We start from the raw sequence: 23,349 nt of genomic DNA, 5'->3' as shown, positions 1-23,349 counted from the left end.
CGAAAAGAAGCGGCGGAGTCCGCATCGCCACAGCCATCAGTTGAAATCGTACGTGAATGACAGCAACGCAGGACGCCGGAATGCTTCGAGCCTATTTGAGTCTTTAAAGCATGTATTCTCGCATTTACCGCCGCGCATAACACCGCGTTGGCCGCGGGCTTTCGTAACTGCGTAGTCAACCACGATCGCGTCGATAGCGGCCGCAGTTTTCTCCGCAGCGGTTGCGGCGAACAGTATATAGTTTCGTTTTTACTCGGTACGCGCGTCGGCCGCGTGCCTAAAAAACTGCCTCGTCGCCATCGATGATCGCATAGATAGCGACCGCGGTTTCGACTGCAGTTGTTGCAGCGAATGGTAGTTAATTCGTCCAGACTCGGTGCGTGCGTCGGGCGCGTGCCTTCAGCACCGCAAAGTCGCCGTTCATAATCGCGTCGATAGCGGTCACGGTTTTTTCCGCAGCGGTTGCGGCAAACGGTTGTTTCGCTTTGACTCGGTGCAAAGTTGTCGAGCTTGAAGAGCACCGGCTACATCGCGATTATGTTTTCGCCAGCTCACGGGCGAAAACGTAATCGCAATGTGCGCTCCATGGTACAAAGCCTGTCTATATGCTTGGTCTACATGTTTTGCATACGTGCAGGGCTTGAAAATCGTTGTTTTGGTTATAGTGCGGTACCGCCTATAGTGCAGATATTCGCGACTCCGGCGACTTACGTTATAAGCGGTCTACACTATATATATATATATATATATATATATTGTTACGGATGATCGATGTTTATACACAGATGTAGACCAGGATAGATGAGAGGTCGCCACGATTTCGCCACCGAAATGTAGCTGTGGCTGCTGCTGAGTTCTTCGTTCTCCTCCTCTTCTATCTCCACCTCTTTGCCACGTTACAATCCCCCTTTCGCAGACGAAGCCCACTGGGAGAGTCACTGTTCTTCGGCGGGGTAGTAGCGCTTAAGGCGTGCAACATGAGCAAGCTGGGTTTTCTTGGAACGCCTATCTGTAGACAAAACCCGTGCAACCACCTAAGTAAGGTTGCTCAGGCGATCGAAAACAACGAACGGGCCCACATAATGTGACAAGAGCTTGCTGCACAAGCCGCGCTTGCGTTGTGGGGTCCATAGCAGCACTAGGTCACCTTTTTCAAAATAAATGGCTTGGTGGGATCTATCGTACCGATCCTTCGAGCGGTTTTGCGATGCCAACGTGCGGACGCGGGCTATTCGGCGGGATTCCTCGGCGAGGCAAAGTGTCTTGGCGACGGAATCCTCAGCGTCCAGAGAAAACGGCAGAATCGTGTCAAGGAAGCTCCGCGGCGGTCGAGTATAAAGCAGATAGAAAGGGCTGTAATTCGTTGTCTCATGCTTCGCAGTTTTGTGGGCGTATGTTATGAATGGCAACACATCATCCCAGTTCTTGTGGTTAGAGGACACATACATGGATAGCATGTTCGTCAAAGTTCGATTCGTGCGTTCAACAAGACCGTTGGTTTGCGGACGGTACGGTGTTGAGTGACGAAATTGTGTTCCACATAGCCGAAACAGCTTTTCAACAGCGTCGGCCATGCATTGATGACCGCGACACTTATGATCATGCGAGGTGGGTCATGACGTAGGACGACATAATGTAACAAGAAAGCAGCGACGCAAACAGCGGTATATGACGGCACTGCTGCGGTCTCTGTGTAGCGTGTAAGGTGGTCTACACAAACGATGATCCATCGATTGATATTCGATGATCGTGGGAATGGTCCCAGGAGGTCCACGCCAACTTGTTCAAAAGGTGCGCGAGGGGGAATCAACGGCTGCAGAAGACCTGGTGGGCGGTTGAAGGTCGTTTCCACCATTGGCATTGGTCACAGCTAGCCACATATTGCTTTGTTGTTTGACGCATGTGAGGCCAGTAAAATCGCTCTTGCACACGCTGTAGCGTACGGGCGAATCCAAGATGACCTGATGTTGGATCATCATGCATGGCATGTAGCACAGCACTACGGAGACTCTCCGGGACTACAAGAATAAAGAGGGCGCCACTTGCAGAGTGGTTGGTTTTATAAAACAAGTTGTCACATATCGAAAAACCACCACTGGATTTCGGATTCAGCGCTATCACGAAAAGAGGTTCCAGATTGACGTCGTTGCGTTGATCCTCCTGGAAGATGGTTGCCTCCGGAAATTCAGGTGCAATAGCGGCCAGACAGTCATCGAAGGTGTCTTCTTCAGAATTTGCCGTTGGCAGTGGTAAGCGGGAAAGGCAGTCGTCGTCAGCATGCTGGCGGCCACTTCTGTATTTCGCTACAAAGTCGTACTCTTGTAGTCGCAAGGCCGACTGTCACAGACCCCGGTGAACGAGGCGCAGACGCCGGATCAAATTCCAAAGCCGACTTATCAGCTTCCGAAAATAATCCCACGAAAGCAAGGACAATTAAGAGTGGGCCCTCTGGTGCGCCAGCGAACGCCGGTTGCTGTCCAAAGACCGAGTCAGAGCCCAGAGTTGTCAAAACACAACAAAATATATTCTTCACACAAGGCAGTTACACACACACTTGCACACTTAGGCTAGACACAACACAATACAAATCAGATGGGTATTAACAATCACAGAAAATAACGACAAGCACAAGAGTCCAACACGTAAAGTACAAAATAAATAGGAACACTAAGTGTCCAATCGTATTCACCGTGCTGGTTGGTCTTGGAGTCAGACGATCTCGGCGTAACTTGGGAGCAAATCTCGAAGAAGGAACTTCTTCCGGAAATGCAGACGCTCGATGAACTCGTTGACTAGCTTGCCGGGGAATCCCCTTCTTCCGCAGACGCTTGGTCTTCACGTTACATCACTTCACGGTGCGGACTCAACTCTTGAATTCCTCACTGGACTCCTGGATTCCTAACTGACAATGCTCGCACGGCGTTTATATAGCCGTCGACGGTCCTTCTCGAACATTCGATCGGAGTTGTGATTCCGTAGCACGGCCAAAGCTTGGGAAGCTTCTACTCTTTTCTCGTACCTTCGACCGCTGCTTTCGGAACATTCTCGAGGGGGGTGATGATGACTCATGCTGTTCACGCACGCTCACGCTGTTGTTATCTCTCTCGGCTCGCCGGGTGAGAAGGAGTCTCGGCGCGCGCGTGTGCTTTCTCTCTCTCTCCGGTTAACGTCGCTTCGTCGAACCTCGTTCCAGACGTTTCGGCGCCGTTGTTAGCGTTGTTGCTTGAGGCGTATGCGCTCTCCCCCTCTGTTGAAGTTGCCGCGGGACCGGCGTGTTCTTTCGCTGGCTTGCGCGACACTCGGCGCGCGCTTTGATTACGCGCTCTTTTGTGACACTGCCCCCCACTTTAAGAATATTATGCAATAATATTCAAAGAAACACAAAAGAAGCGCGCACAAAAGTCCACTACACACGAGTCCGTAAGTCCATAAATCAGTCCACCACAATTCACACATCACTCGCGATACATCGAGTACAACACAAGTCACACAAGTACGCTTGGACTACACAATAACACATCGCTAGTGTAACTAGTACACTTATATTATACAATAATACATCTCTCACGTAACAGTTACACTTGTACTATACAAAAATACATATCTCGCGTAACAAGGCAATCATATGAAATATAACGAGCAAAAAAAGTATACAAAGCTACGACAGGGTAGTTTCAGAACACAAACACATGATACATAAACAAACAGCACACTCATCACAACACTTTGCACCTAACACTAATGGTCAATGGTTCTTAAATTTGAACTTCCTGTCCTTGGTCTTTCTATAGTAGTGTTTCGCGTGGTTATGGGTCCCGGTCGGTTTATTTTCGGAATTGGGTCTGGAAGGGAGCTGGGACGGTTTTGCCTGAGCCTTTGCTTGAGCTCGGGTGACAGCTGCCGCGGTGTTTTCGTCAGATGTTGATGGTTTTCCGTGTGGCTCTTCAATCGTCGATGTTTCGATCTTCAATTCTTCTTCCAAAGGTTTCGGATCGTCTGGGGCGCGAACTCCCTCAACGTTTCCTAGAATTAGGTCGTACAGTGGGCTGTCCATGCAGAGCGCAGTGACATTCCCACTGTAATAGGGGGTATCGACCTCAATCTTGGCTTCAGGAAGCTTCCTAGCCGTACCATCGACTAGGCAAACTAAAGTGGTTTCGCCCGTGAGCTCCTCGTCTTGTACTAAGTCCCTTCGCACGATCACTGTGCTGGTGCCGGAATCTCGTAACACCGTGATTTGTTTGTCTCCCAATTTTCCGGCAAGTACGGGCATTACCTTATCGGGAAATTCTGGGCGTTGTGTCATCACCGCATTAACGACCGGAATTCTTTTTCCGTCTCGAAGTTCTACAAAGCCGTCGTTTATGTCTTCTTCTTGATGTTTTGGTGGGGCATACACACAGGATGCTTGGGGAGTTTCCTTCACTCCGTTGCGACATGAATCGACTTTGTGCCCCGTTCGCCCACATTTAAAACATTTAACCTCGTTGGGGCGCGTAAAGTTGGTCCGACAACTGCTAGCATGGTGGCCTAGTCGGTTACAAAGATAACACCTCATAACAGGCTTCGGAGGGTTTCTCCTTTCATCGGATGCCGGTTTCTTTGCATCCTCTGGCTCCTCTTTTCTGATCTTGGAGAGATTGGTGCCTCCCTGTGCTTCCAAAAATTGGTCTGCCAATTCCAACATATCTTGAAGCGTTTTAGCTTTCCTTTCTTTCAGATAGAGTGACAGGCTCGGGTGGCAACTGATGAGGAACTGCTCCTTGATTAGAAGCTCTCTAAGCGCACCGTACTCCTGTGCAGTCTCTGAAAGTTCGGTCCACCTATCAAAATAGTGACTGAGCCGCGCGGCAAATTGCGTGGCAGTCTCGCCATCGGCTGGCTTTCCAGTCCTAAACTTATCTCGGAAGCCTTCTACGGTGAACCTAAATCTTTTCAGTAAAGCAGCTTTCACCCTTCCATAATTAGAGGCATCGGTTGGCGTCAGCCTACCGTACACACTAAGTGCTTCACCGCTCAAACACGTACTCAATGCAGTGGCCCATTGATCCTCTGGCCAATTCTGGCTTTTAGCAACTGTCTCAAATCTGTGCAAGTAAGCATCCAGATCATCTTTTCTTTCATCGAATGCCACAAGCAGTTTGCTTGGGTTCAGACGGAAACTAGTTTCTTCCCTTTCAGTGCTATCGACTCTTGCCTGGGCGGGAGCGTCTGTACGCTGCTGCAATCGAAGTCGTTCGAGTTCTAACTCATGCTGTCTCTGTCTTTCTCTCTCAGCTAATTCAGCTTCTCTTTGTTCTTTTCGCTCCATTGCCTCTCTTTCTTCTTTTATCTGTCGCTCTTTCGCTTCTCTTTCCTCTTTGGCCCTTTCGGCCGCTAGCCTTTCTCTCTCTCTTTCTAGAGTTTCTTTTTCCTTCTGGCTAACCCACTTCCGTAGTTCCGCTCCGGAAAGACCCATCTTCTCACCAAGGGCAACTAATTTCTCAAGATCCATAATGCCCTTCAAAAATCTAGCCGCGTGCAAAAAATATCTGCCTAGATTTCAGCTATATCGAACTGCTTTCTGCACACAAGTTAGTGAAACGTGGTGCAACACTCAAAATCGTTTACAATAGCAATGTAAACGACCCTAGGCTCTTTCTCCCTACTACGGACACACAATTAGCACCAGAAAGGTCCTGTCGCGGACGCCAGAAATATTGTCACAGACCCCGGTGAACGAGGCGCAGACGCCGGATCAAATTCCAAAGCCGACTTATCAGCTTCCGAAAATAATCCCACGAAAGCAAGGACAATTAAGAGTGGGCCCTCTGGTGCGCCAGCGAACGCCGGTTGCTGTCCAAAGACCGAGTCAGAGCCCAGAGTTGTCAAAACACAACAAAATATATTCTTCACACAAGGCAGTTACACACACACTTGCACACTTAGGCTAGACACAACACAATACAAATCAGATGGGTATTAACAATCACAGAAAATAACGACAAGCACAAGAGTCCAACACGTAAAGTACAAAATAAATAGGAACACTAAGTGTCCAATCGTATTCACCGTGCTGGTTGGTCTTGGAGTCAGACGATCTCGGCGTAACTTGGGAGCAAATCTCGAAGAAGGAACTTCTTCCGGAAATGCAGACGCTCGATGAACTCGTTGACTAGCTTGCCGGGGAATCCCCTTCTTCCGCAGACGCTTGGTCTTCACGTTACGTCACTTCACGGTGCGGACTCAACTCTTGAATTCCTCACTGGACTCCTGGATTCCTAACTGACAATGCTCGCACGGCGTTTATATAGCCGTCGACGGTCCTTCTCGAACATTCGATCGGAGTTGTGATTCCGTAGCACGGCCAAAGCTTGGGAAGCTTCTACTCTTTTCTCGTACCTTCGACCGCTGCTTTCGGAACATTCTCGAGGGGGGGTGATGATGACTCATGCTGTTCACGCACGCTCACGCTGTTGTTATCTCTCTCGGCTCGCCGGGTGAGAAGGAGTCTCGGCGCGCGCGTGTGCTTTCTCTCTCTCTCCGGTTAACGTCGCTTCGTCGAACCTCGTTCCAGACGTTTCGGCGCCGTTGTTAGCGTTGTTGCTTGAGGCGTATGCGCTCTCCCCCTCTGTTGAAGTTGCCGCGGGACCGGCGTGTTCTTTCGCTGGCTTGCGCGACACTCGGCGCGCGCTTTGATTACGCGCTCCTTTGTGACACCGACCGTGCTAGACGACCAGACGGATCCCGAAGGCTGACCAGCCAGCATAATGAATGGTGATCAGTGACTACGCTGAATGGGTGACCATAGATGTAACAGAGAAATTTCTGAACAGTAAAAACAGCTGCAAGGCATTCCTGCTCAGTGACTGTGACTGTTTTGCTCAGCATTGCTTAAGCAACGACTAGCATAGGCAACAACGTGTTCGGCGTCGTTTTGCCGTTGAACAAGTACCGCTCTAATGCCTATTCCGCTGGCGTCAGTATGAACTTCGGTAGGGGAACACGGATCAAAATGACGCAGGATGGGGTCTGACGTAACTAAGAATTTAGGTTGACGGAACGGTGACTCGCATTCTGATGTCCAGTCGAACGATACATCCTTTTGCAACAGACGCGTCAACGGGTGGACAACGTCGGCGAATTTTGGGGCAAAACGACGGAAATAAGAACAGAGTCCCAGGAAACTGCGCAGTTCCCGCGCTTACTGCGGAGGCTGGAAGGCACTGACCGCTTCAATCTTGAGGGGGTCAGGTCTGACTCCATCTTTGTCGACTAGATGACCGAGAACCAATGCCTGTCGCTCCCCAAACCTACACTTTCCAGATTGAGAATCAAATCTGCTTTCTCCATGCATTTCAGAACCAGGCTAAGGCGCTCGTTATGCTCCTCAAAAGTGCGGCCGAAAATAACATCATCCAGGTAGCAAAGACATATTTCCCACTTTACACCGCGGAGAATTGTGTCCATGAATCTCTCGAACGTTGCTGGCGCATTGCAGAGCCCGAACGGCATAACGTTAAATTCGAATAAACCGTCCGGCGTAACAAAGGTGGTCTTCTCTTTGTCGACGGGATCCACAGGTATCTGCCAATAGCCTGAACGCAAATCGAGGCACGAAAAGTAGGAGGCAGAATGTAGGCAGTCTATTACGTCGTCAATTCGCGGGAGTGGGTACACATCCTTCTTGGTAATTGCATTTAGTCGCCTATAATCAACACAAAATCTCCAAGAGCCATCTTTTTTCTTTACCAGGATGACAGGTGCGGCCCACGGGCTTGATGATTCTTGAAGGACATTTTTCCTCAGTATCTCCTGTACCTGGTCCGCAATAATCTTGCGCTCTGATGAAAACACTCGGTCGGGCTTTTGCTGAAGAGGATGTGCCGATCCTGTGTCAATGTGATGACGAGCACGCAAGGATGGGATAGTTGTACGGTGCTCATCTTGAAAGAAGTCGAACACGGAAGCATGCTGGGCTATCAGTTGTACTAAGGTGTCCCGTTCGCGTGAAGACAAAGACTTGCTGACCATGCGTAGAATGTTCTGCTCGTAAGGGCAAGTGGCTCGTCCTTCAGTGGAATCCTCGTCCCTGACGACCATCGATGAACAGCACGTGACGTCGTCGAAGACAGCAATCTTCATGTGTTCGGGAACACGCACAGGGACGGCAGAACAATTTAGCGTCCACAAAAACATGCTACCATTGTTCACTGATACAATACTATTGGGTATCAGTAGGTTTTTCTTCCCACAAGAGTCCCCAAAGGGTTGTACCTCGGCGTCAAATGAAGCGTCTCTACATGATGCGATGACAGACACCGGTGCTAAAGACCATGGAGGCAGCGTCATTCCCTCAGCAACGGCAAAAGTTTTTTTCCAGCGGGTTGTTGATTCACGAGGTCTGATAATGACGAATCCTGACAAGCATCGACCCCAGGTTTTCCGCTATTTATCGAAAGCTCGCCGGCACCACAATTGACTGAAGCCCCTCAGGTTTGCAAAAAGTCTATCCCTAATATAACGTCGTGCGTGCACCGTTCCAAAATCACAAACTCTGTTAAATATCACTTGTCCGCCAATAACACATTCACAGGACAAACACCAAGGCGACGCAATATTTCACCGCTTACTCCGCGGAATTTAGCATGCGTGTCGAGGGAAAACATCACTTTGCGTCGAAGCCGGTTTTTGAAAGAAAGGCTCATAACAGATCTCATAGCCCCGGTGTCCACCAATGCCATTGTACATATACCATCAATTGTCACTTCCACTTTGTTTCTCAGCATTGTAACCGGTGGAGGTATCAGTGTCGTGTCGAGTCTGGCGACGTCACCTCCATCGGCCGCGCAGTCTAGTTTCCCGACGGCGGTGGTGAGAATGAACGTCGCCTCGGTGAAGGAGAGCGACGTTGACGTGAAGGTGGAGTGAGACTGTGGTCTGAAACGGGCGAGTCGCTGCGGTGATTCCGCCGAGGACTGTTGATGGGGAAGGTCGTCGACGAAGTAAAGGAGCGTGAAGGCCAGGAATTGTCGAAGTTAGGACGTTGAGTCTTATAGGACGTTGGCTGTGAATCGTACCACCTCGGTGCCCAACGACGCTGACGACAGAATCGAGAGATGTGTCCTGTGACACCACAGGTATATAACACACGGGAGGCTCGCGGCTAACGTTCGGGTAAGATGGGTATGTCCGTGGCTCCGAGTTGGCCGTTGCTGAACAACGGGCATATACCTCAGCACGCTCGTTGCCGGTTTCCCGGTGGTAGTTCTGTTGCGTTCTCATTGGCCTTCTCGAGCGGTACTCCTCGACAGTCGCTGCAGCGATGGAAAGGGGAGCTGGTGGAGGATTGTACGAATGTTGACTATCACGGACCTCATTGTTCAATTCCGTGCAACGACGTATAGCTCCTCTCTAACAATCTGTTTAATGGTCGTCGCGAGATGGACTGATGGGATGTCGTCTTCAATGCTTGCAACAGTTGTTACGTTAGCTAGCCGGCCAAACTTTGGGATTATGCGGCGCAGTTTGAGAGCCTCAAAGGTACGACAATGACGTATTACGTCGGCGACTGAGCCAATCAAGATTCTCTTTACCAATGAGGAAGTTGTAAACGTCCTCCGCGATTCCCTTCAACAAATGGCCAACTTTGTCCTCCTCTGACATACGAGGATTGGCCATCCTGCATAGCTTGAGCACGTTTTCGATGTAGGTCGTGCACGTCTCACCCGGAACTTGCGCTCTTTGAAGGAGCGTTTGCTCGGCCTGCTTCTTCTTTGCGATTGAATCGCCGAAACGCTCCTTGTTTTTGGACGTGAAACGATCCCACGTTGTCAGAGTTTCCTCGTGGTTATCGAACCACACGAGCGCCGTGTCCATCAGAAAGAAGACTACGTTGTAGTGTCGCGTTACGCTGTCCCAACGATAGTGCTTGCTCACCCGTTCGTAGTGGTTAAGCCATTCTTGGACGTCCTCGCCGGGCTTTCCTCCCAATGTGCGATGCTCTACCAGATGTTGGCGCTGCCACGGACTAGCCATCGTTTGGGTCGAAGATGCCGCTGGTTCCGTGCGAGTGTTGGTTTCGGTGTGGGACATCTGAAACACCGGAAGTAATGCGGGAAATCCAGCGATTCGGCGGCTTCGACGCATATAAGGAGGTTGGAGAACCGTGTTGTCCGTGTTGCGTGTTGGTCGGGGGTACCCCGCACCTCCACCAAAAACTGTTACGGATGATCGATGTGTATTCACAGGTGAAGACCAGGATGGACGAGAGGTCGCCACGATGTCGCCACCGAAATGTAGCCGTGCCTGCTGCTGAGTTCTACGTTCTCCTCCTCTTCTATCTCCTCTTTTCCACGTTACAATATATATATATATATATATATATATAATACATACATACATACATGGAGGGAAAGGGGGTGAAGCCGGGCAGGATGTAATGCGTACGGAGGAGGTGGTCTAATAGAGCTACAGAATGGGTGCCAAGAGCAGCGAAACGCAGTCGAGGATGGCAGAGAATCAGGTGACGTGATGAAATTAGCAAAACTGTAGGCATAAGATGGGGTCCGCGGGCGCAAGACAGGGGTAATTTGAGATTCCGAGAGAGGACTTCAGTCTGCAGTTTACATAGATAGGCTAATGATGATGGTGGCGATGATGATGATAAAGATATGCAAGTGTTATATGTGCGCTGATTGCAAGTGTAATACGAACAAAGTCCAGGGTGAATAACATTCATTTGTCTAGTGACTGTACCAATTAATTCGCGCGTCAGTGGCGCTCAAAATAGTTTGCATGCCAACGCCTTCCGAACTCTCTTCGTCGACTGTGTGGCTAGCACAATGCCCGCTGCACAAGTACCAGGAAATGGGTTTATACCTGGTCAACACAGCAATTAGGAGAGGTGCATGGTTGAGCATTGTGAGTGTGTAAATGCGTTTAACGGACGTGGACAAAAGAAAGGACGAAGCACACATAGCGCATAATTTTAGCGGGTTTAATTCAAAACCATGTCGTCAAAGAATGTGCACCCGCCGTGGTAGTTTAGTGGCTATGGTGTTGGGCTGCTAAGCACGAGGTCGCGGGATCGAATCCCGGCCACGGCGGCCGCATTTCGATGGGGACGAAATGATAAAACGCCCGTGTACTTAGATTTAGGCGCACGTTAAAGAACCCCAGGTGGTCGAAATTATTCCGGAGTCCCCTACTACAGCGTTCCTCATAATCATGTCGTGGTTTTGGCATGTAAAACCCCATAATTTCTTAAAGATATCTGGTCATACAGGTGATACCCGAACATGCGCGTTACACTCTTGTGGCATACAAAGCATACAAAGTGCCCTTAAAAAAGTATCGGGTTTTACGTGCCAAAACCACGATATGATTATGGGGCACGCCATAGTGCGGGACTCCGGGTTAATTTTGACCACCTGGGGTTCTTTAACGCGCATCCAATGCACGATACACGGGTGTTTTTGCATTTCGGCCCCATCGAAACACGGCCGCCACTGCCGGGATTCAATCCCGCAACCTCGGGCTTAGGAGCGCAACACTAGAGCCACTACGCCACCACGGCGGATAAAGTTCCTTTTCCGTCAACGTCACGGTAGCTACAATGATACATTTTTCTTTATTTTCACATATTATTTTCGCCTCGATAAGAAGGCTTGGCCATAGGGTGCGATTGGAGTTACAACACCATAGCTATTGAATTTTGTAGTGCAGGTGCACTTTTAATGCCAAGCATTACGTAGGAAACGTTCAGCCACGCAAGGTCACGCAAGGTCATTTCACGCAAGGTCATTTCACGCAAGGTCACGCAAGGTTCACATAAAAATAAAAAATACACAATTTTCTGCTTAAAAATGTACTAAATATTAGAAGCATTTTAAACTCGACCTATTATAATGTTTATATTATTCAAAATTATTAGGATACATGCAATATTTAAGTAGCAAAATGTAAAATAAAACTCAATTTCTTGGTTTTGTGAGTAGTGTGAAGTGATAAACTTACTTAGGAGCTTGACAATGGCCCTTCTGCATTATCTATGTACTAAGGGTTAACTTAAGAGGAGTCACATAACCCTACCATAATCTGCGGGTCCTGGGTCCTCTGGGTACCAAGGCCAAATAACCCACAACAAAGTACGAAGCTCCGCTCCCTTGACGTGCTAGAGGTGCAGCTACCACGAAACTAGCCGACACCTGGCGAGAAGGCGCGCACTCATTGGTGCAATGATCGTACACGGGGTGCCACTCGCTACTCTCCACAGCTGTTTCTGATCTCGTGAGGACTGCAAACATGGATCGACCAAAGAAGGTGAGCGTTGCTTCTAGGTCATGCGCCAGAATAGCCAGGATTAAGCAGCGCTACAATGATGCAACGGAAGAAGAACCTATAGCTCGCGAGCGCGTATAGATGAGGAGCCACTATACGTATACACTCTCTTACGAGGAACCATCGTGGTGCTTCGCACCACTCGCCCCACGATGGTTCCTCGTAAGAGAGTTCCGCCCCCCCCCCCCCTTTTTTTTTGCAATACGCGGCGAAAGGTCTGCTGGTTCTGCTCATTGAGGCAACGACTGGTTTGATCGACATATAACATTCCGCGGGAAAGCGGAATCGTATAATCTATACCCCTGCCGATAACCTGGTGGCTTTCTTTGGCATGGATTAGCTAACTTGCACATTAACTTCAGGGCAGCGGAAAATACGACCTTCGTATTCGACTGTTGCGCTATACTTCGCCAAGGTTGTTTGAAACACGATGAGTGCGCGGTATTGCCGCTACCATTTCTTTCTTCTTTGGTTCTTCGCGTCGGTGCTGGCAGGAACACTGTCTCCTAATCGTTCTTACTTCTGCCTCAGCCACTGAAACCAACATGTGGTCATGGTAGCCAAATGCCTTCAGGCAACCAACTTGCTCAGAGAAACAGTGCTGCGGAAGATGAGGGCATGATTTCAGTGCCATTACCATTCTTATAGTGTACCTCACGAATACCTTAGAGTCAGTTAAGCGCCTTTACACGCTCGCAATGTTATAAATGGCGTTACACGTAACTTGAACCACACTGTAAATATATAGTAGTAGACCACAGATGAATGAGACCAACGGCGTATTGTTCGTAGTTGTCTTCGGCTCATTGTATAGCCGAGGTATACGGGGTGATCATTTTTAAGTTTTATGCAATTTTTAAAAATCGCCGGTTGCAGATCCCATAATTTTAGTCCTTGAGCTGGATTGTTCAGACAGGCGGGCATTGCTTACACGAAAAATCGAAATGCATAATCCAACATTTAACAAAAGTTTACTAATTAACTTCTTAAACATCTTAATTAATTACTTAACGGCACATATTGTAATTTACGAATTGTAGCCGCTGAGCAGGCTCATCCAATTGGAATAACTTTCCGGAACGACACCAATTTGGAGATATGCGCCATAAAACTCACCGTAAAAATGCACTCTTGATCCACTTTTTTAACAAAACGTTATTTTATGCATAGAAGCAGAACAGTAACTGGAACGCCCATATATTCCATCCCACTGTTTGGAAAATATTATCTCAAAACTGGTGCCATCCTGCAAATTCATTTCTAGTGGATGCGTCTTCTAAACTCACCGGCTACAATTCGTAAATTGCAATATATGCTGTAAAGTAATAAGAAGTTAATTAGTAAATTTTTGGTAACTGGTTGAATATGTGATTTTATTTCTCGTGCTAGCAATGTCCGCCTCTTCGAATAACCCAGCTCAACGACAAGAATTATGCTTGCAGCCACAGGCTATTGTTTAAATTTCCGTAAAACTTAAAAATGATCACCCTATGTAGTATTTGTATAATACTCATCTTATTGTTTGGAGTGTGGTTAGTTAGCTCATTATCTTACGATTAATTATGCGAAATTTTAAATATTCGTTTCACGGCATAAGTCGTAATAGAAATGTTGTAGAGCGTTGTTAAGAAATGCGAAAACACCCGTGTACTTAGATTTAGGTGCACGTTAAAGAACCCCAGGTGGTCCAAATTTCCGGAGTCCCCCACTACGGCGTGCCTCATAATCAGAACTGGTTTTGGCACGTAAAACCCCATAATTTAATTTTTTTAAAGCTTTACTTAAAAATGAATAAAGTTCATGTGAACTCAACTGTGACGTCCTAAGTGGACGCCAGTGTGGAAGATTTTCGTTCTTTTTTTTTTCACTTTCTGCGGTTTTCGCTTGTTCAGTGCTTTGTTTTTGTAGCTTATCTTTCGGATAGGAGGCTCTTTTGTAACCAGACTTCCCACTGTGCAGTTAACAACAACATCAAAGGCATTCTTTGTGTGCTTTTGTTTATGTTTGTATAGTGCCTTTTCATATTTTCTTCGTGCTTTGCCTTTTTTTTACTGTTGCTTGAATAAAGTATTTGGAATTGTGGGATATCCAGCTCTAATGTGACCTACCTTACCATGCTTCTACATCTAAAATATTAAAAAAAACATATATATACAACATTCTTAAATGTGTACAAGGCAAAATAAGACATCAAAATTCCGTGATGAATTTAGGAAGGAACTGGAGTGGGTGTGCTTTAACGGATAGGCAACAAAGCGTGCCATACTCCTATATATCCGTAACACTTCACTTGCCCCAAAATGCACTGTCTTGGTGCAATGCAACGTCAATCATTTCAAAGCTACACTGAAAAGAGAGCAAGTCTCTACACTATGCACTTCCTTGTATGAATTGAACTCTTGGCGGAACGGGAAATAGAGAAACGGATAGAGTACGCTAACGGGTATTCTGATGAGTTAATCGCGGTGTAGCGAATACAACCCTTGCCACATGCGCCGCCCTATATAGATATAACCTCCAAGGAACCGGGGCGCGTGATTTTGCTTTGCTTTAGCGCTGAAATAACCGCGCCGAAAGGCTGAGCGCATAAATTACGCTTCAGCCTTCCTCATTGCTCGCTTACCCGCGCTTCCTCGTGAAGAGCCAATTTTTACCCCACATTCGAGCTCGCGCTTCTCTCAGAACAAAAGCGAGCGCCCGTGCTTCACGCGTGATGATCTTGCCCGCCGCGGTGGCTGGTTTCGCGGCCTGTCTTTGTGAGTTACAGCGTCATTGAATAACACAAAACCCGCAGGCCCAAACCAAAATAGGCTACATAGATAGGGGGAAAAAATAAAGAAAGAAAGGAAACTCGAACGCTTTTCCGCTCGTTCCAGCGCGGCTTCCCGCGGCGGTGGCGCGATCGGGCGTGTGCACAAAAGAGCTGCCGCCGCGAGAGCCTGGCGAACCAACGCGGCGCCTTTCGACGGCTCAGGGAGAAGTGAATAACGTTTCCCATGAGCTGCGCAGCAGGGCGGCTTCTCTGCGAGCGGGCGTCTCGTTGACGCGAAGGGGAGCCCGCGCTGCAACCTGACACGGGCAGTTAACTGGCCCGGCAGATTGCCCCGGGCCACTCGCTGCACGCGCCACCGCAGAGGCCGCAGCGCGAGTACGTTGTGTGCGGGGCTGCGCCACTTTTTTCCGCCGCTGATGCTCAGGTGTAGGGTTACTGGATCTGTCGATGTTGCTGCTGCTAATCTGGCAACTTGGCGGCGGCCCCGCTATATGCACGCGCGGCCGCCGCCGCTCATTGTGCGACGTGGTGGCCTCGGTTTCTTTACCGCGAGATGCGCTCTTGTGGTGCGTTGTTCTCTCTCGTACCGCCCATTCGGCCCTATTTGAGCCCCGCCGCATCGGTGGTCTGACGCAACCGCAAATGCGGTTCCCGTCGCTGTGCTGCTACGGCGGTCCCCACGAGCGCGCGATGATGCCCGGTGACCTGTCGGCTCCCTTCTATAAAACAGCTCTCCGTAGACACGATTGGCACAATGCGCGCCATCTGGAACAGGACTTCGCTTTTCGAAGAGGGATTTTCGTCATCGCATCAGCGCGTAGGGATTCGGGACGAGCGTTTCTTGGCGCGCGGTTGGCATTACTCACAATTTGCGTGGTTGTGACGACTGTTTGTTTTTTCGTTAACGACTGCATGTATCACTCTCCGTCTATGGCGCTAGCGACAAGTGGTACTCAAACAATAAAACCGGAAAGCTTGTTCAAGGTGGAGATAGTAAGCACTTTCAATCGAATAATTTGTAAAAACACAAATAAATAATGAAAGAAAGAAAGAACGAAATAAAGAAATAAATATCTAAGTAAATAAATAAATAAATATAACTTTATTTTGCTGGCAATATATGGCGGCTGCATACGGTTTCAAACAGTATAAATATGACGGCGAAAAAAAAAAAGAAAAAAAGCTAACTTGCCATGATGTTGAAGCATCACGAAGATATGCTTAAGAGCTGGGAGAAAAAGAAATTCCGCTTACCTGTTACGAAATATTGCGATCAAGAAAATGGAATTGAAGGAGTGTTACGTCAGAAAACAGCACAGACAGCGCGAACTTCCTTAAAATCCTCAACAAAGAGGTGAGGTGAGGTGGGAAAGATGTCCATCGTGCACCCATCGTAGCCATCATATTCCATAATAAATTTTCCTTACTTCCTTCCTTGCTTCCTTCCTTCATTTTAATGCGCATGTCAATGAGCCGGCCGTTCTCTACTCCCCTTCTCCGCACCCTTCACTTTGTATACATTGTCGTGTTCTCTAACGCAATCCCGCGGGGCCGTGAATACGAGGTTGAATTCAAGACGGGAACTTCCATACGACTGCCTTCCCCTAAGCGGCGTCTCTCGTAGTGCTTTCTTCACCGCAGTTCGTGCTTTGCCGTGGAAAGCAATGAGCTAACGGTGCTCACGCATTCGAGTTACTGCAGAGGTCTTCTAGCGAGATTCGTGGCAGTCCAGGCACGATCGCGGTCTCGCAGACGAGATGCGGCCAGCGCGGTTCGGCTCTCCGGAATCGCTGACCATGGCTGGCCATCATGGCTGTGCCTTCCCTACTGGCGCCTCGGGCACGCGCTGAAATCGCAACGTTCAAACGAGCGCTGCTTGAATCTCGTTCGTCACGCAGCTTCGAAATTCTCAGGAGACAAGAGAGAGAGAGTAAAGAGCAACGAAATACTGCGCGGAAACATGCTGCAAGGACGAAAAAAAAAAGGACAGAAAAAACAGAAGACAAAAAAAAAAAAGAAGACAGTAGAAAGGTGCCTCGAGAGCGCAGTTCGTTAGGGGGCTAACCTAAGGGAATCTTAGGTGGCCCACAGCGCCGGGGAGAGGGGAACCACGCGACCGCCCTGATGGCAGTTGCGCGGACGTCGCTCTTTGAGCTTGCGGGAATCAGGGGCGGGAGCGCAAGGGGGAGTCGACGCAGTACGTAGTACAGCGCTCCTCGGAACCACGGGTGGCGAACAGGAATAGGAAGGAGATACAACAGCCGGAAGATACAAAACTCCGCTCGAGGGGAAAAACGGAGGGGGGCGTCCGTCCAAAGCACAAAGTGGATCAGGAAAGCTTTGGGTTGCGGTTCGTCGAGCGCAGCGCTACTTTCTGGGTTGTCTCCCTATCCCTCCCTCTCTCTTTATCGCTTCATCTCGCGTGCGCTCCTCTTTTCGCCACTTGCTAACGATTAGACTGTTCTTTCTCTCCATGTACACACACACGCACACACACACGCACGCACGCACGCACACACACACACACACACACACACACACACACACACACACACACACACACACACACACACACACACACACACATATATATATATATATATATATATATATATATATATAGTAAACTATGGTAGGGGGAGGGAGGGGCAGAAAGGAAGGGCGGAGGTACGTTCACAAGGAGCCTTGTTAATAGTGACATCATTGCTCGAACGAGATGAGTGATTAGACCTGCGTCGGCGGTATGAATTGATTGGTTGAGTGACAGCCGAATCAAGCTGTACGCCAGCCCTCCCAGGCTCACTGCTTAGGCACGTCCGCGCATCTCGTGCCTCTAGGCTATTGCGAAGCGTATAAGGACAAGCAGTGTAATCACAGAAAACAAAAATGTCATAAACGAAAAAAAGAGAGAGAGAAAGCAATCATGGTACAGGAGACGGGAGAGTGGAGTAAAGAAGATTGCAAAGTATAGTGCTTTACGAGATTCACAAATTGTGGCGCGGGAAAACTATACGAATAGAAAGAAAATCACAAGTTATTGCGTGCTGCCTGTGACGACGGTGTCTTATTGTGTAGAGGGTTATCGAAGTAATTTCCGTTAGAGCGCCGTGGTTCTGCCTATAGCTATACGATTTTAATGATACCCACATTAACTCAATACCGACAACATACGGGAGCCGATATCGCCATTTCTTGTGAATAATGAAAAGCGGTTGGCCATCTCTGATACTGAATGCTAAACATGAAGTAATAAGTAACCTTGAGCGAAGGCTATGTACGATTGGAGTGTTCATAAACTTGACGAAAGCTTTTGATTCTGTTAACCGTAATGTCCTTTTAGGTAAGCTTTATGACTACGGAATACGCGGTATTGCACTTGAGTTATTGCAGCGTTACCTTTCAGATAGGCACCAATACGTTTAAATCAACAAAGTGAAAAATTCACAATAGTATCCCTAAGCGACCCATACTTGGTCCTGTGTAGTTTAACCTTTACATTGTGACCTTTCTACAATTCCAATTTCCCAACGATTATTTATGTATGCCGACGACACAATGCGTTTTTCGCGGGCAGAGCACTGCCAGTGTTGCAAAGCTCAATAAATGCTTATTTAGATCTGCTGTCAATCTGGTTACACATCACTAAGCTTCAGCTAAATGTTAACAAATCTAAATGCATAATATGTACGGCGATTAAAAAAACGCATTATTATAAAATGATAGTTCATTTTCGTGGGAATCAACTATAACAGGTTGAACCCCGCAAGTTTCTAGGTGATTGGTTTAGACAGGTCCTGTCATGAAATACTCAGGCGATCAACTGTGATTATCTGTCAATGACTGCGCTAAGTATCTCCACATGCGATGCGCTTTTTCACATGACCTAGTAACACCAATCGTACAACCGAACGAATGTTTAGATAAACAATGCTCAATGCTAGTTTTCACTTCAAAGCCACTGTGCGCTGCTGTTCGGGTTATTGGTGGCAAGGTAAAATTTGTAATCCTCCGTTCCGTCAGATGCCACTGCACTCTCAGGAACCGCTCCTCCAAGGATGTTCCCCTCGACAGCAGAATAATACAGGAGTAATTGTGACGGCTGCAGATTTTCCTGCGCGGGCTTCGTCTTGAAAGGAGGCATATACGGTGTGCATACTTCTCATGTATGCTGAAGCTCGTAGGCGAGCATCGAGGCACCAAACACAGCTGTGTCGCAGACCTCGGAAGTCACGGGGTTGGCTAATACTCTTCTGAGCTCTCCCCTTGATGGTTTACCCCAATTTCTCCTTTCTCAATGCTTTACAGCCTTTATTTCAATCATAAAATCGATTAAGATATTTTTGTGTACCATTTTGAATTCAAGTAAAAGTAAATTTACTACGCAAGTCTTCTTTCTCTTTCTCTCTTCTTGCGAGCGATACATTGCCATGGTTTATATACATATTTACTTATTTTTTATTCATCCGCCCTGCTACAACAGCGCATTTATTGGTTAGAACCCAACTAATAATCCAACTAATGTGAAGTGAGAAGTGAAGTGCAATCTTCAGCCATCCTTATATGGATGTTTTGGGGTATAAAATGATCTGTCTCACTGACCAGGCCGCCACACGATCCTGAGCCATGGAGGGATGACTGGATGCGATATTTATTGTTTATTCTGCTCTTGTGTTCTTCAAGAACTTGAAGAACGCTTAAGCTTCGCCTTTAAGAGCGGAACGCGATAGCATTCAAAGATTCCCGACTGCTTCTAACGCTTCCCGGCAACTGCAGCTTATGTAGTCTGAGTCTTTATTCCAGGCATGCATACATAAATACATGACTTTCTCGGTAAACCGTAATGTTTACCGAGAAACGCTGGCGACGAACGCTATGTACGAAGGCGAGCTTTCTGGTAGAAACGCGGCCTCTTGTGTGGGCTGATCCCAGAGAACGTGCAGAGCCGCGCAAAAAAACAAACAAAAAACAACATTATTTTCAGGTTTACCCACTGTGGTTGCTCAGTGGCTATGGTGTTGGGCTGCTGAGCACGAGGTCGCGGGATCGAATCCCGGCCACGGCGGCCGCATTTCGATGAGGGCGGAATACGAAAACGCCCGTCTACTTAGATGTAAGTGCACGGTAAAGAACCCCAGGTGGTCAAAATTTCTGGAGTCTCCCACTACGGCGTGCCTCATAATCAAATCGTGGTTTTGGCACGTAAAACCCCATAATTTTAATTTTCAGGTTTCTGTTATTGTTTCGCACTTTTTATATTTCCATTTGCGAAGATTTAACATAAAAGGCATGCACTGTCAGTGCTTTGTCTCATGACATTTGTTTGTGGGCTGTCATGCTCAAAATTCCGAGGAATATTTTTGTCAAGAATGTAAGACAAGGTATGAGCAACATTAGTGCTAGAATGGTGCGGCACTATAACCCGCATACACCGCATGTTATATAGCAAGGTGTGGTATATACATGTATTTAAATATATACGGAAATTTTCGCTCACAGAAAACTCCGCCGACACAAACGCCGGATTTTCTGCGACACGGGGCCCTTACGCTATCGTGTTAAAATATGATATGAAGAAATAAGCAAGGAACTGAAATGTTCTCATGCTACATTTAATGCGATCACATAAGATTATTTTGTAGGACGCAGTAAGATTATCAAGCAATATTTTGCTTTGCGGGTTGGGAGAAGACAACGAGGAAGAGTGTTGCTTACTCTGATGGACCTATAAGGGTACATGTAAGGCTTACTTTTAGCCACAGAAGAATAATTTGTTGTTTTCAAATGTTATCATAACTGTGACCAGTTAAAAGTATATTGTGAACGCGGAGAATAAGCCCATAGTGCATCCTTCCTTTACCGCAAATAAAGTGCGCTTATAGATTTATGAGGCTGTAGAGTAGTACGAAAAAAAAATGGTTGCGCAGTATAGGTGTACACCACATTATTCTTATTTTGTTTTCGTTTCCGAGGCTTCGAACGTGATACCTGATGGGTCAAGAAGGCGTGATGTTACAAGTATTCGTGATGTCACAGGGATACCCAGCTTTTAACCGCGCTGCTTGGCGCAAAAAAACAAACAGAAAAAAAAACAGACAACAAAAAGAAAAACGTAGGAAAAAAACAACAAAGAAACACGCTTTATGAAGGCCCCACCTGCTTTTGAGCTGGGACGTTCCATGTACTACACCACTCCTAGCGGCTTCGACAAGCGGTGACCGAGAAAAGCGGTTTACCTCCTGCGATATTTTAGGTTTATTTTTATTAGTTTATATTAATCACTTATCTCTTGAGTGATCATAAATTCGGCGAACCCTTAGATCCAGGCACGCGGCGTGTTAATTTTTCCTTTGCCGTAACTTGACTCAGCGCATGTCACCAATTTGTCGCACACGGTAATCTGTCACCGTACCCGATTCATTGTGGGAATTTGGAATATTCAAGCTCAAGGTGGTGATATAAGTGAAGCGTAGTTTAGCACAACTAGACCGAAAGTTTAAAAAAGAAATTATGAAATAAAACTTTGGACAAACGAGATCAACGGTACATTGTTCGCTGTCGTCATGAGTTACTCGGACTACTGTTTGAAGGGCAATTTGTTAGCTTGATTAGTTAAGGTCACTTATGCAACTTTTTAAAAATTCGTTCTAGGGTGTAGCTCATATTTGAAAAGTTGTAGAACGGACTGATAAGCACCCAAGGAAGTTGTTTCCTTTACATTATCTTTTACGTGGTTCTTCTTTCTAGCTATTAAGAACGCCCGCGGAAGAATGAAAAAAAAAAAGAAGAGAAAACACATCACTGGGATCTTGCGTGTCTGGATGGCAGCACTCTCAATCGTGCTTGGAAGAACGAAAGAACGAAAAGAAAAAAAAGAACAAGTGTGTTTGCATTTCTGTTCAACGCCAGCCTACCTTTTATGATTTAGGACCGCGGGTGCTTTTCGGGACATTGTCGTATTCCGTCATATTGTTGACTTCTGTAATAGCGGAGTTCTGAGCCAATCAGAGAAGCCGTAGCAGCCCTCCGAGCCAATCAGAACTGGTAAGACGGCGAACAGTGTGGCCATTTGAGCGATTTTGTCGCTTGATTTAACAACTTTTTGGTCTGTTTAGCGACACAATTTTCTGCTTAGTGACGGACAATTTTATTTTTTTGCGACGTGACAGAACAGTTGCCAACATTTTAACGACTTCAAAATTAAGAAAGTTCGTTCGAAAATGGTTTTCTAGAACGTGCTTTATTATTCAAAAGCTACAAAACGCGGCTGAAATCAGCTGTACAGCGCCTGGGCTCTGTGTCCATGATGGAACAACGGTGGCCTGCACTAACGCAGGCCATACGCTGTGGTTAATGGCGCCGATACAAACAGGCTTCTCATTGTGCTCACAAAATGTACGTTTCATTTTTTTCCTGTTTCGTTCTTTATAATAAAACCAATTAGAATTCATCTTAACGATGTGGGTGCTGCAGTTTCGCTGAATACGTTCGACTCGCGGATGTTCGCAAGCGCCGCAGTAAATCAAATTACAAAAAGTTATCACGCTAAACTACATGGCGAGATTTAGAACACAGTAGATGAGCAATAAGACAGATCAACCGTAGAAAGGCGTATATGTATCGGAGTGGTTCGGTTCGCTCACGTGAATCTCAACGCACAGCCTTCATTTCGGCTTTTGGTCAAATCAAAACAGCACGGAACTTTCACGTAGATCAAGGAGTGGCAATGTAGTATTTAACCTATATAAAAGTCACGTAACTGTCACTGCCGTTCTCTTTTCAATCCATTCTTCTTTCAGAAGCGCCGAAAACTAGCAAATTTGCAGGCATAACGTTGACTAAGTGTGTCTCTGTACTCGGAAAATCAGGTGACGCAATTTGTAGCGTTAAAGTATGAAGCTAAATGTAGAACGTCAGCTGTCATAATGCATTGTTTTTAAATACATTTGTAAAGTAAAAGTTTACAACACACTGCTGGTGACTTCACTGCTTAATCCCGTTCTGCAGAGACACTGCACGAACGTGAAACGTTTCGTTAGATGCGTTATGCTATTGCTATAGCCTACATTAAAAACTATAGTATTCCAAGAACGCCTACATATTCCATGAAGTTCACTCGATAGTTTTAGCCACAATTTTAGTGACTTTATTGTCTCAGTTAACGACACATTTGAAAAGAACGTTGGCAATGCTTACGGTGAATTCGACAATATGGCGGAATGTGTCAGCGTTGAGAATAACCCCCCGTGGCATATTTC

At 47.1% G+C, this 23,349-nt stretch overlaps 1 protein-coding gene across 1 annotated transcript in view; it reads right to left on the bottom strand.

The window, feature by feature from the left end:
• The window catches only part of LOC119442065 (keratin-associated protein 19-2-like), a 317,990-nt gene extending 313,668 nt beyond the window's left edge, over window positions 1–4,322 (bottom strand). The window contains exon 1 of the mRNA XM_049660404.1: window positions 4,319–4,322. The gene's annotated coding sequence lies outside the window, so the exon portion shown is untranslated. The remainder of the gene's footprint in view (window positions 1–4,318) is intronic.
• Between the last annotated feature and the right edge of the window lie 19,027 nt (window positions 4,323–23,349).

This window comes from Dermacentor silvarum, chromosome 1 (genome assembly GCF_013339745.2).
Source record: "Dermacentor silvarum isolate Dsil-2018 chromosome 1, BIME_Dsil_1.4, whole genome shotgun sequence".
Lineage (NCBI taxonomy): Eukaryota > Metazoa > Arthropoda > Arachnida > Ixodida > Ixodidae > Dermacentor > Dermacentor silvarum.
Note: the sequence above shows the minus strand (reverse complement) of the source record. Positions and strands in the feature narration are given on the sequence as shown.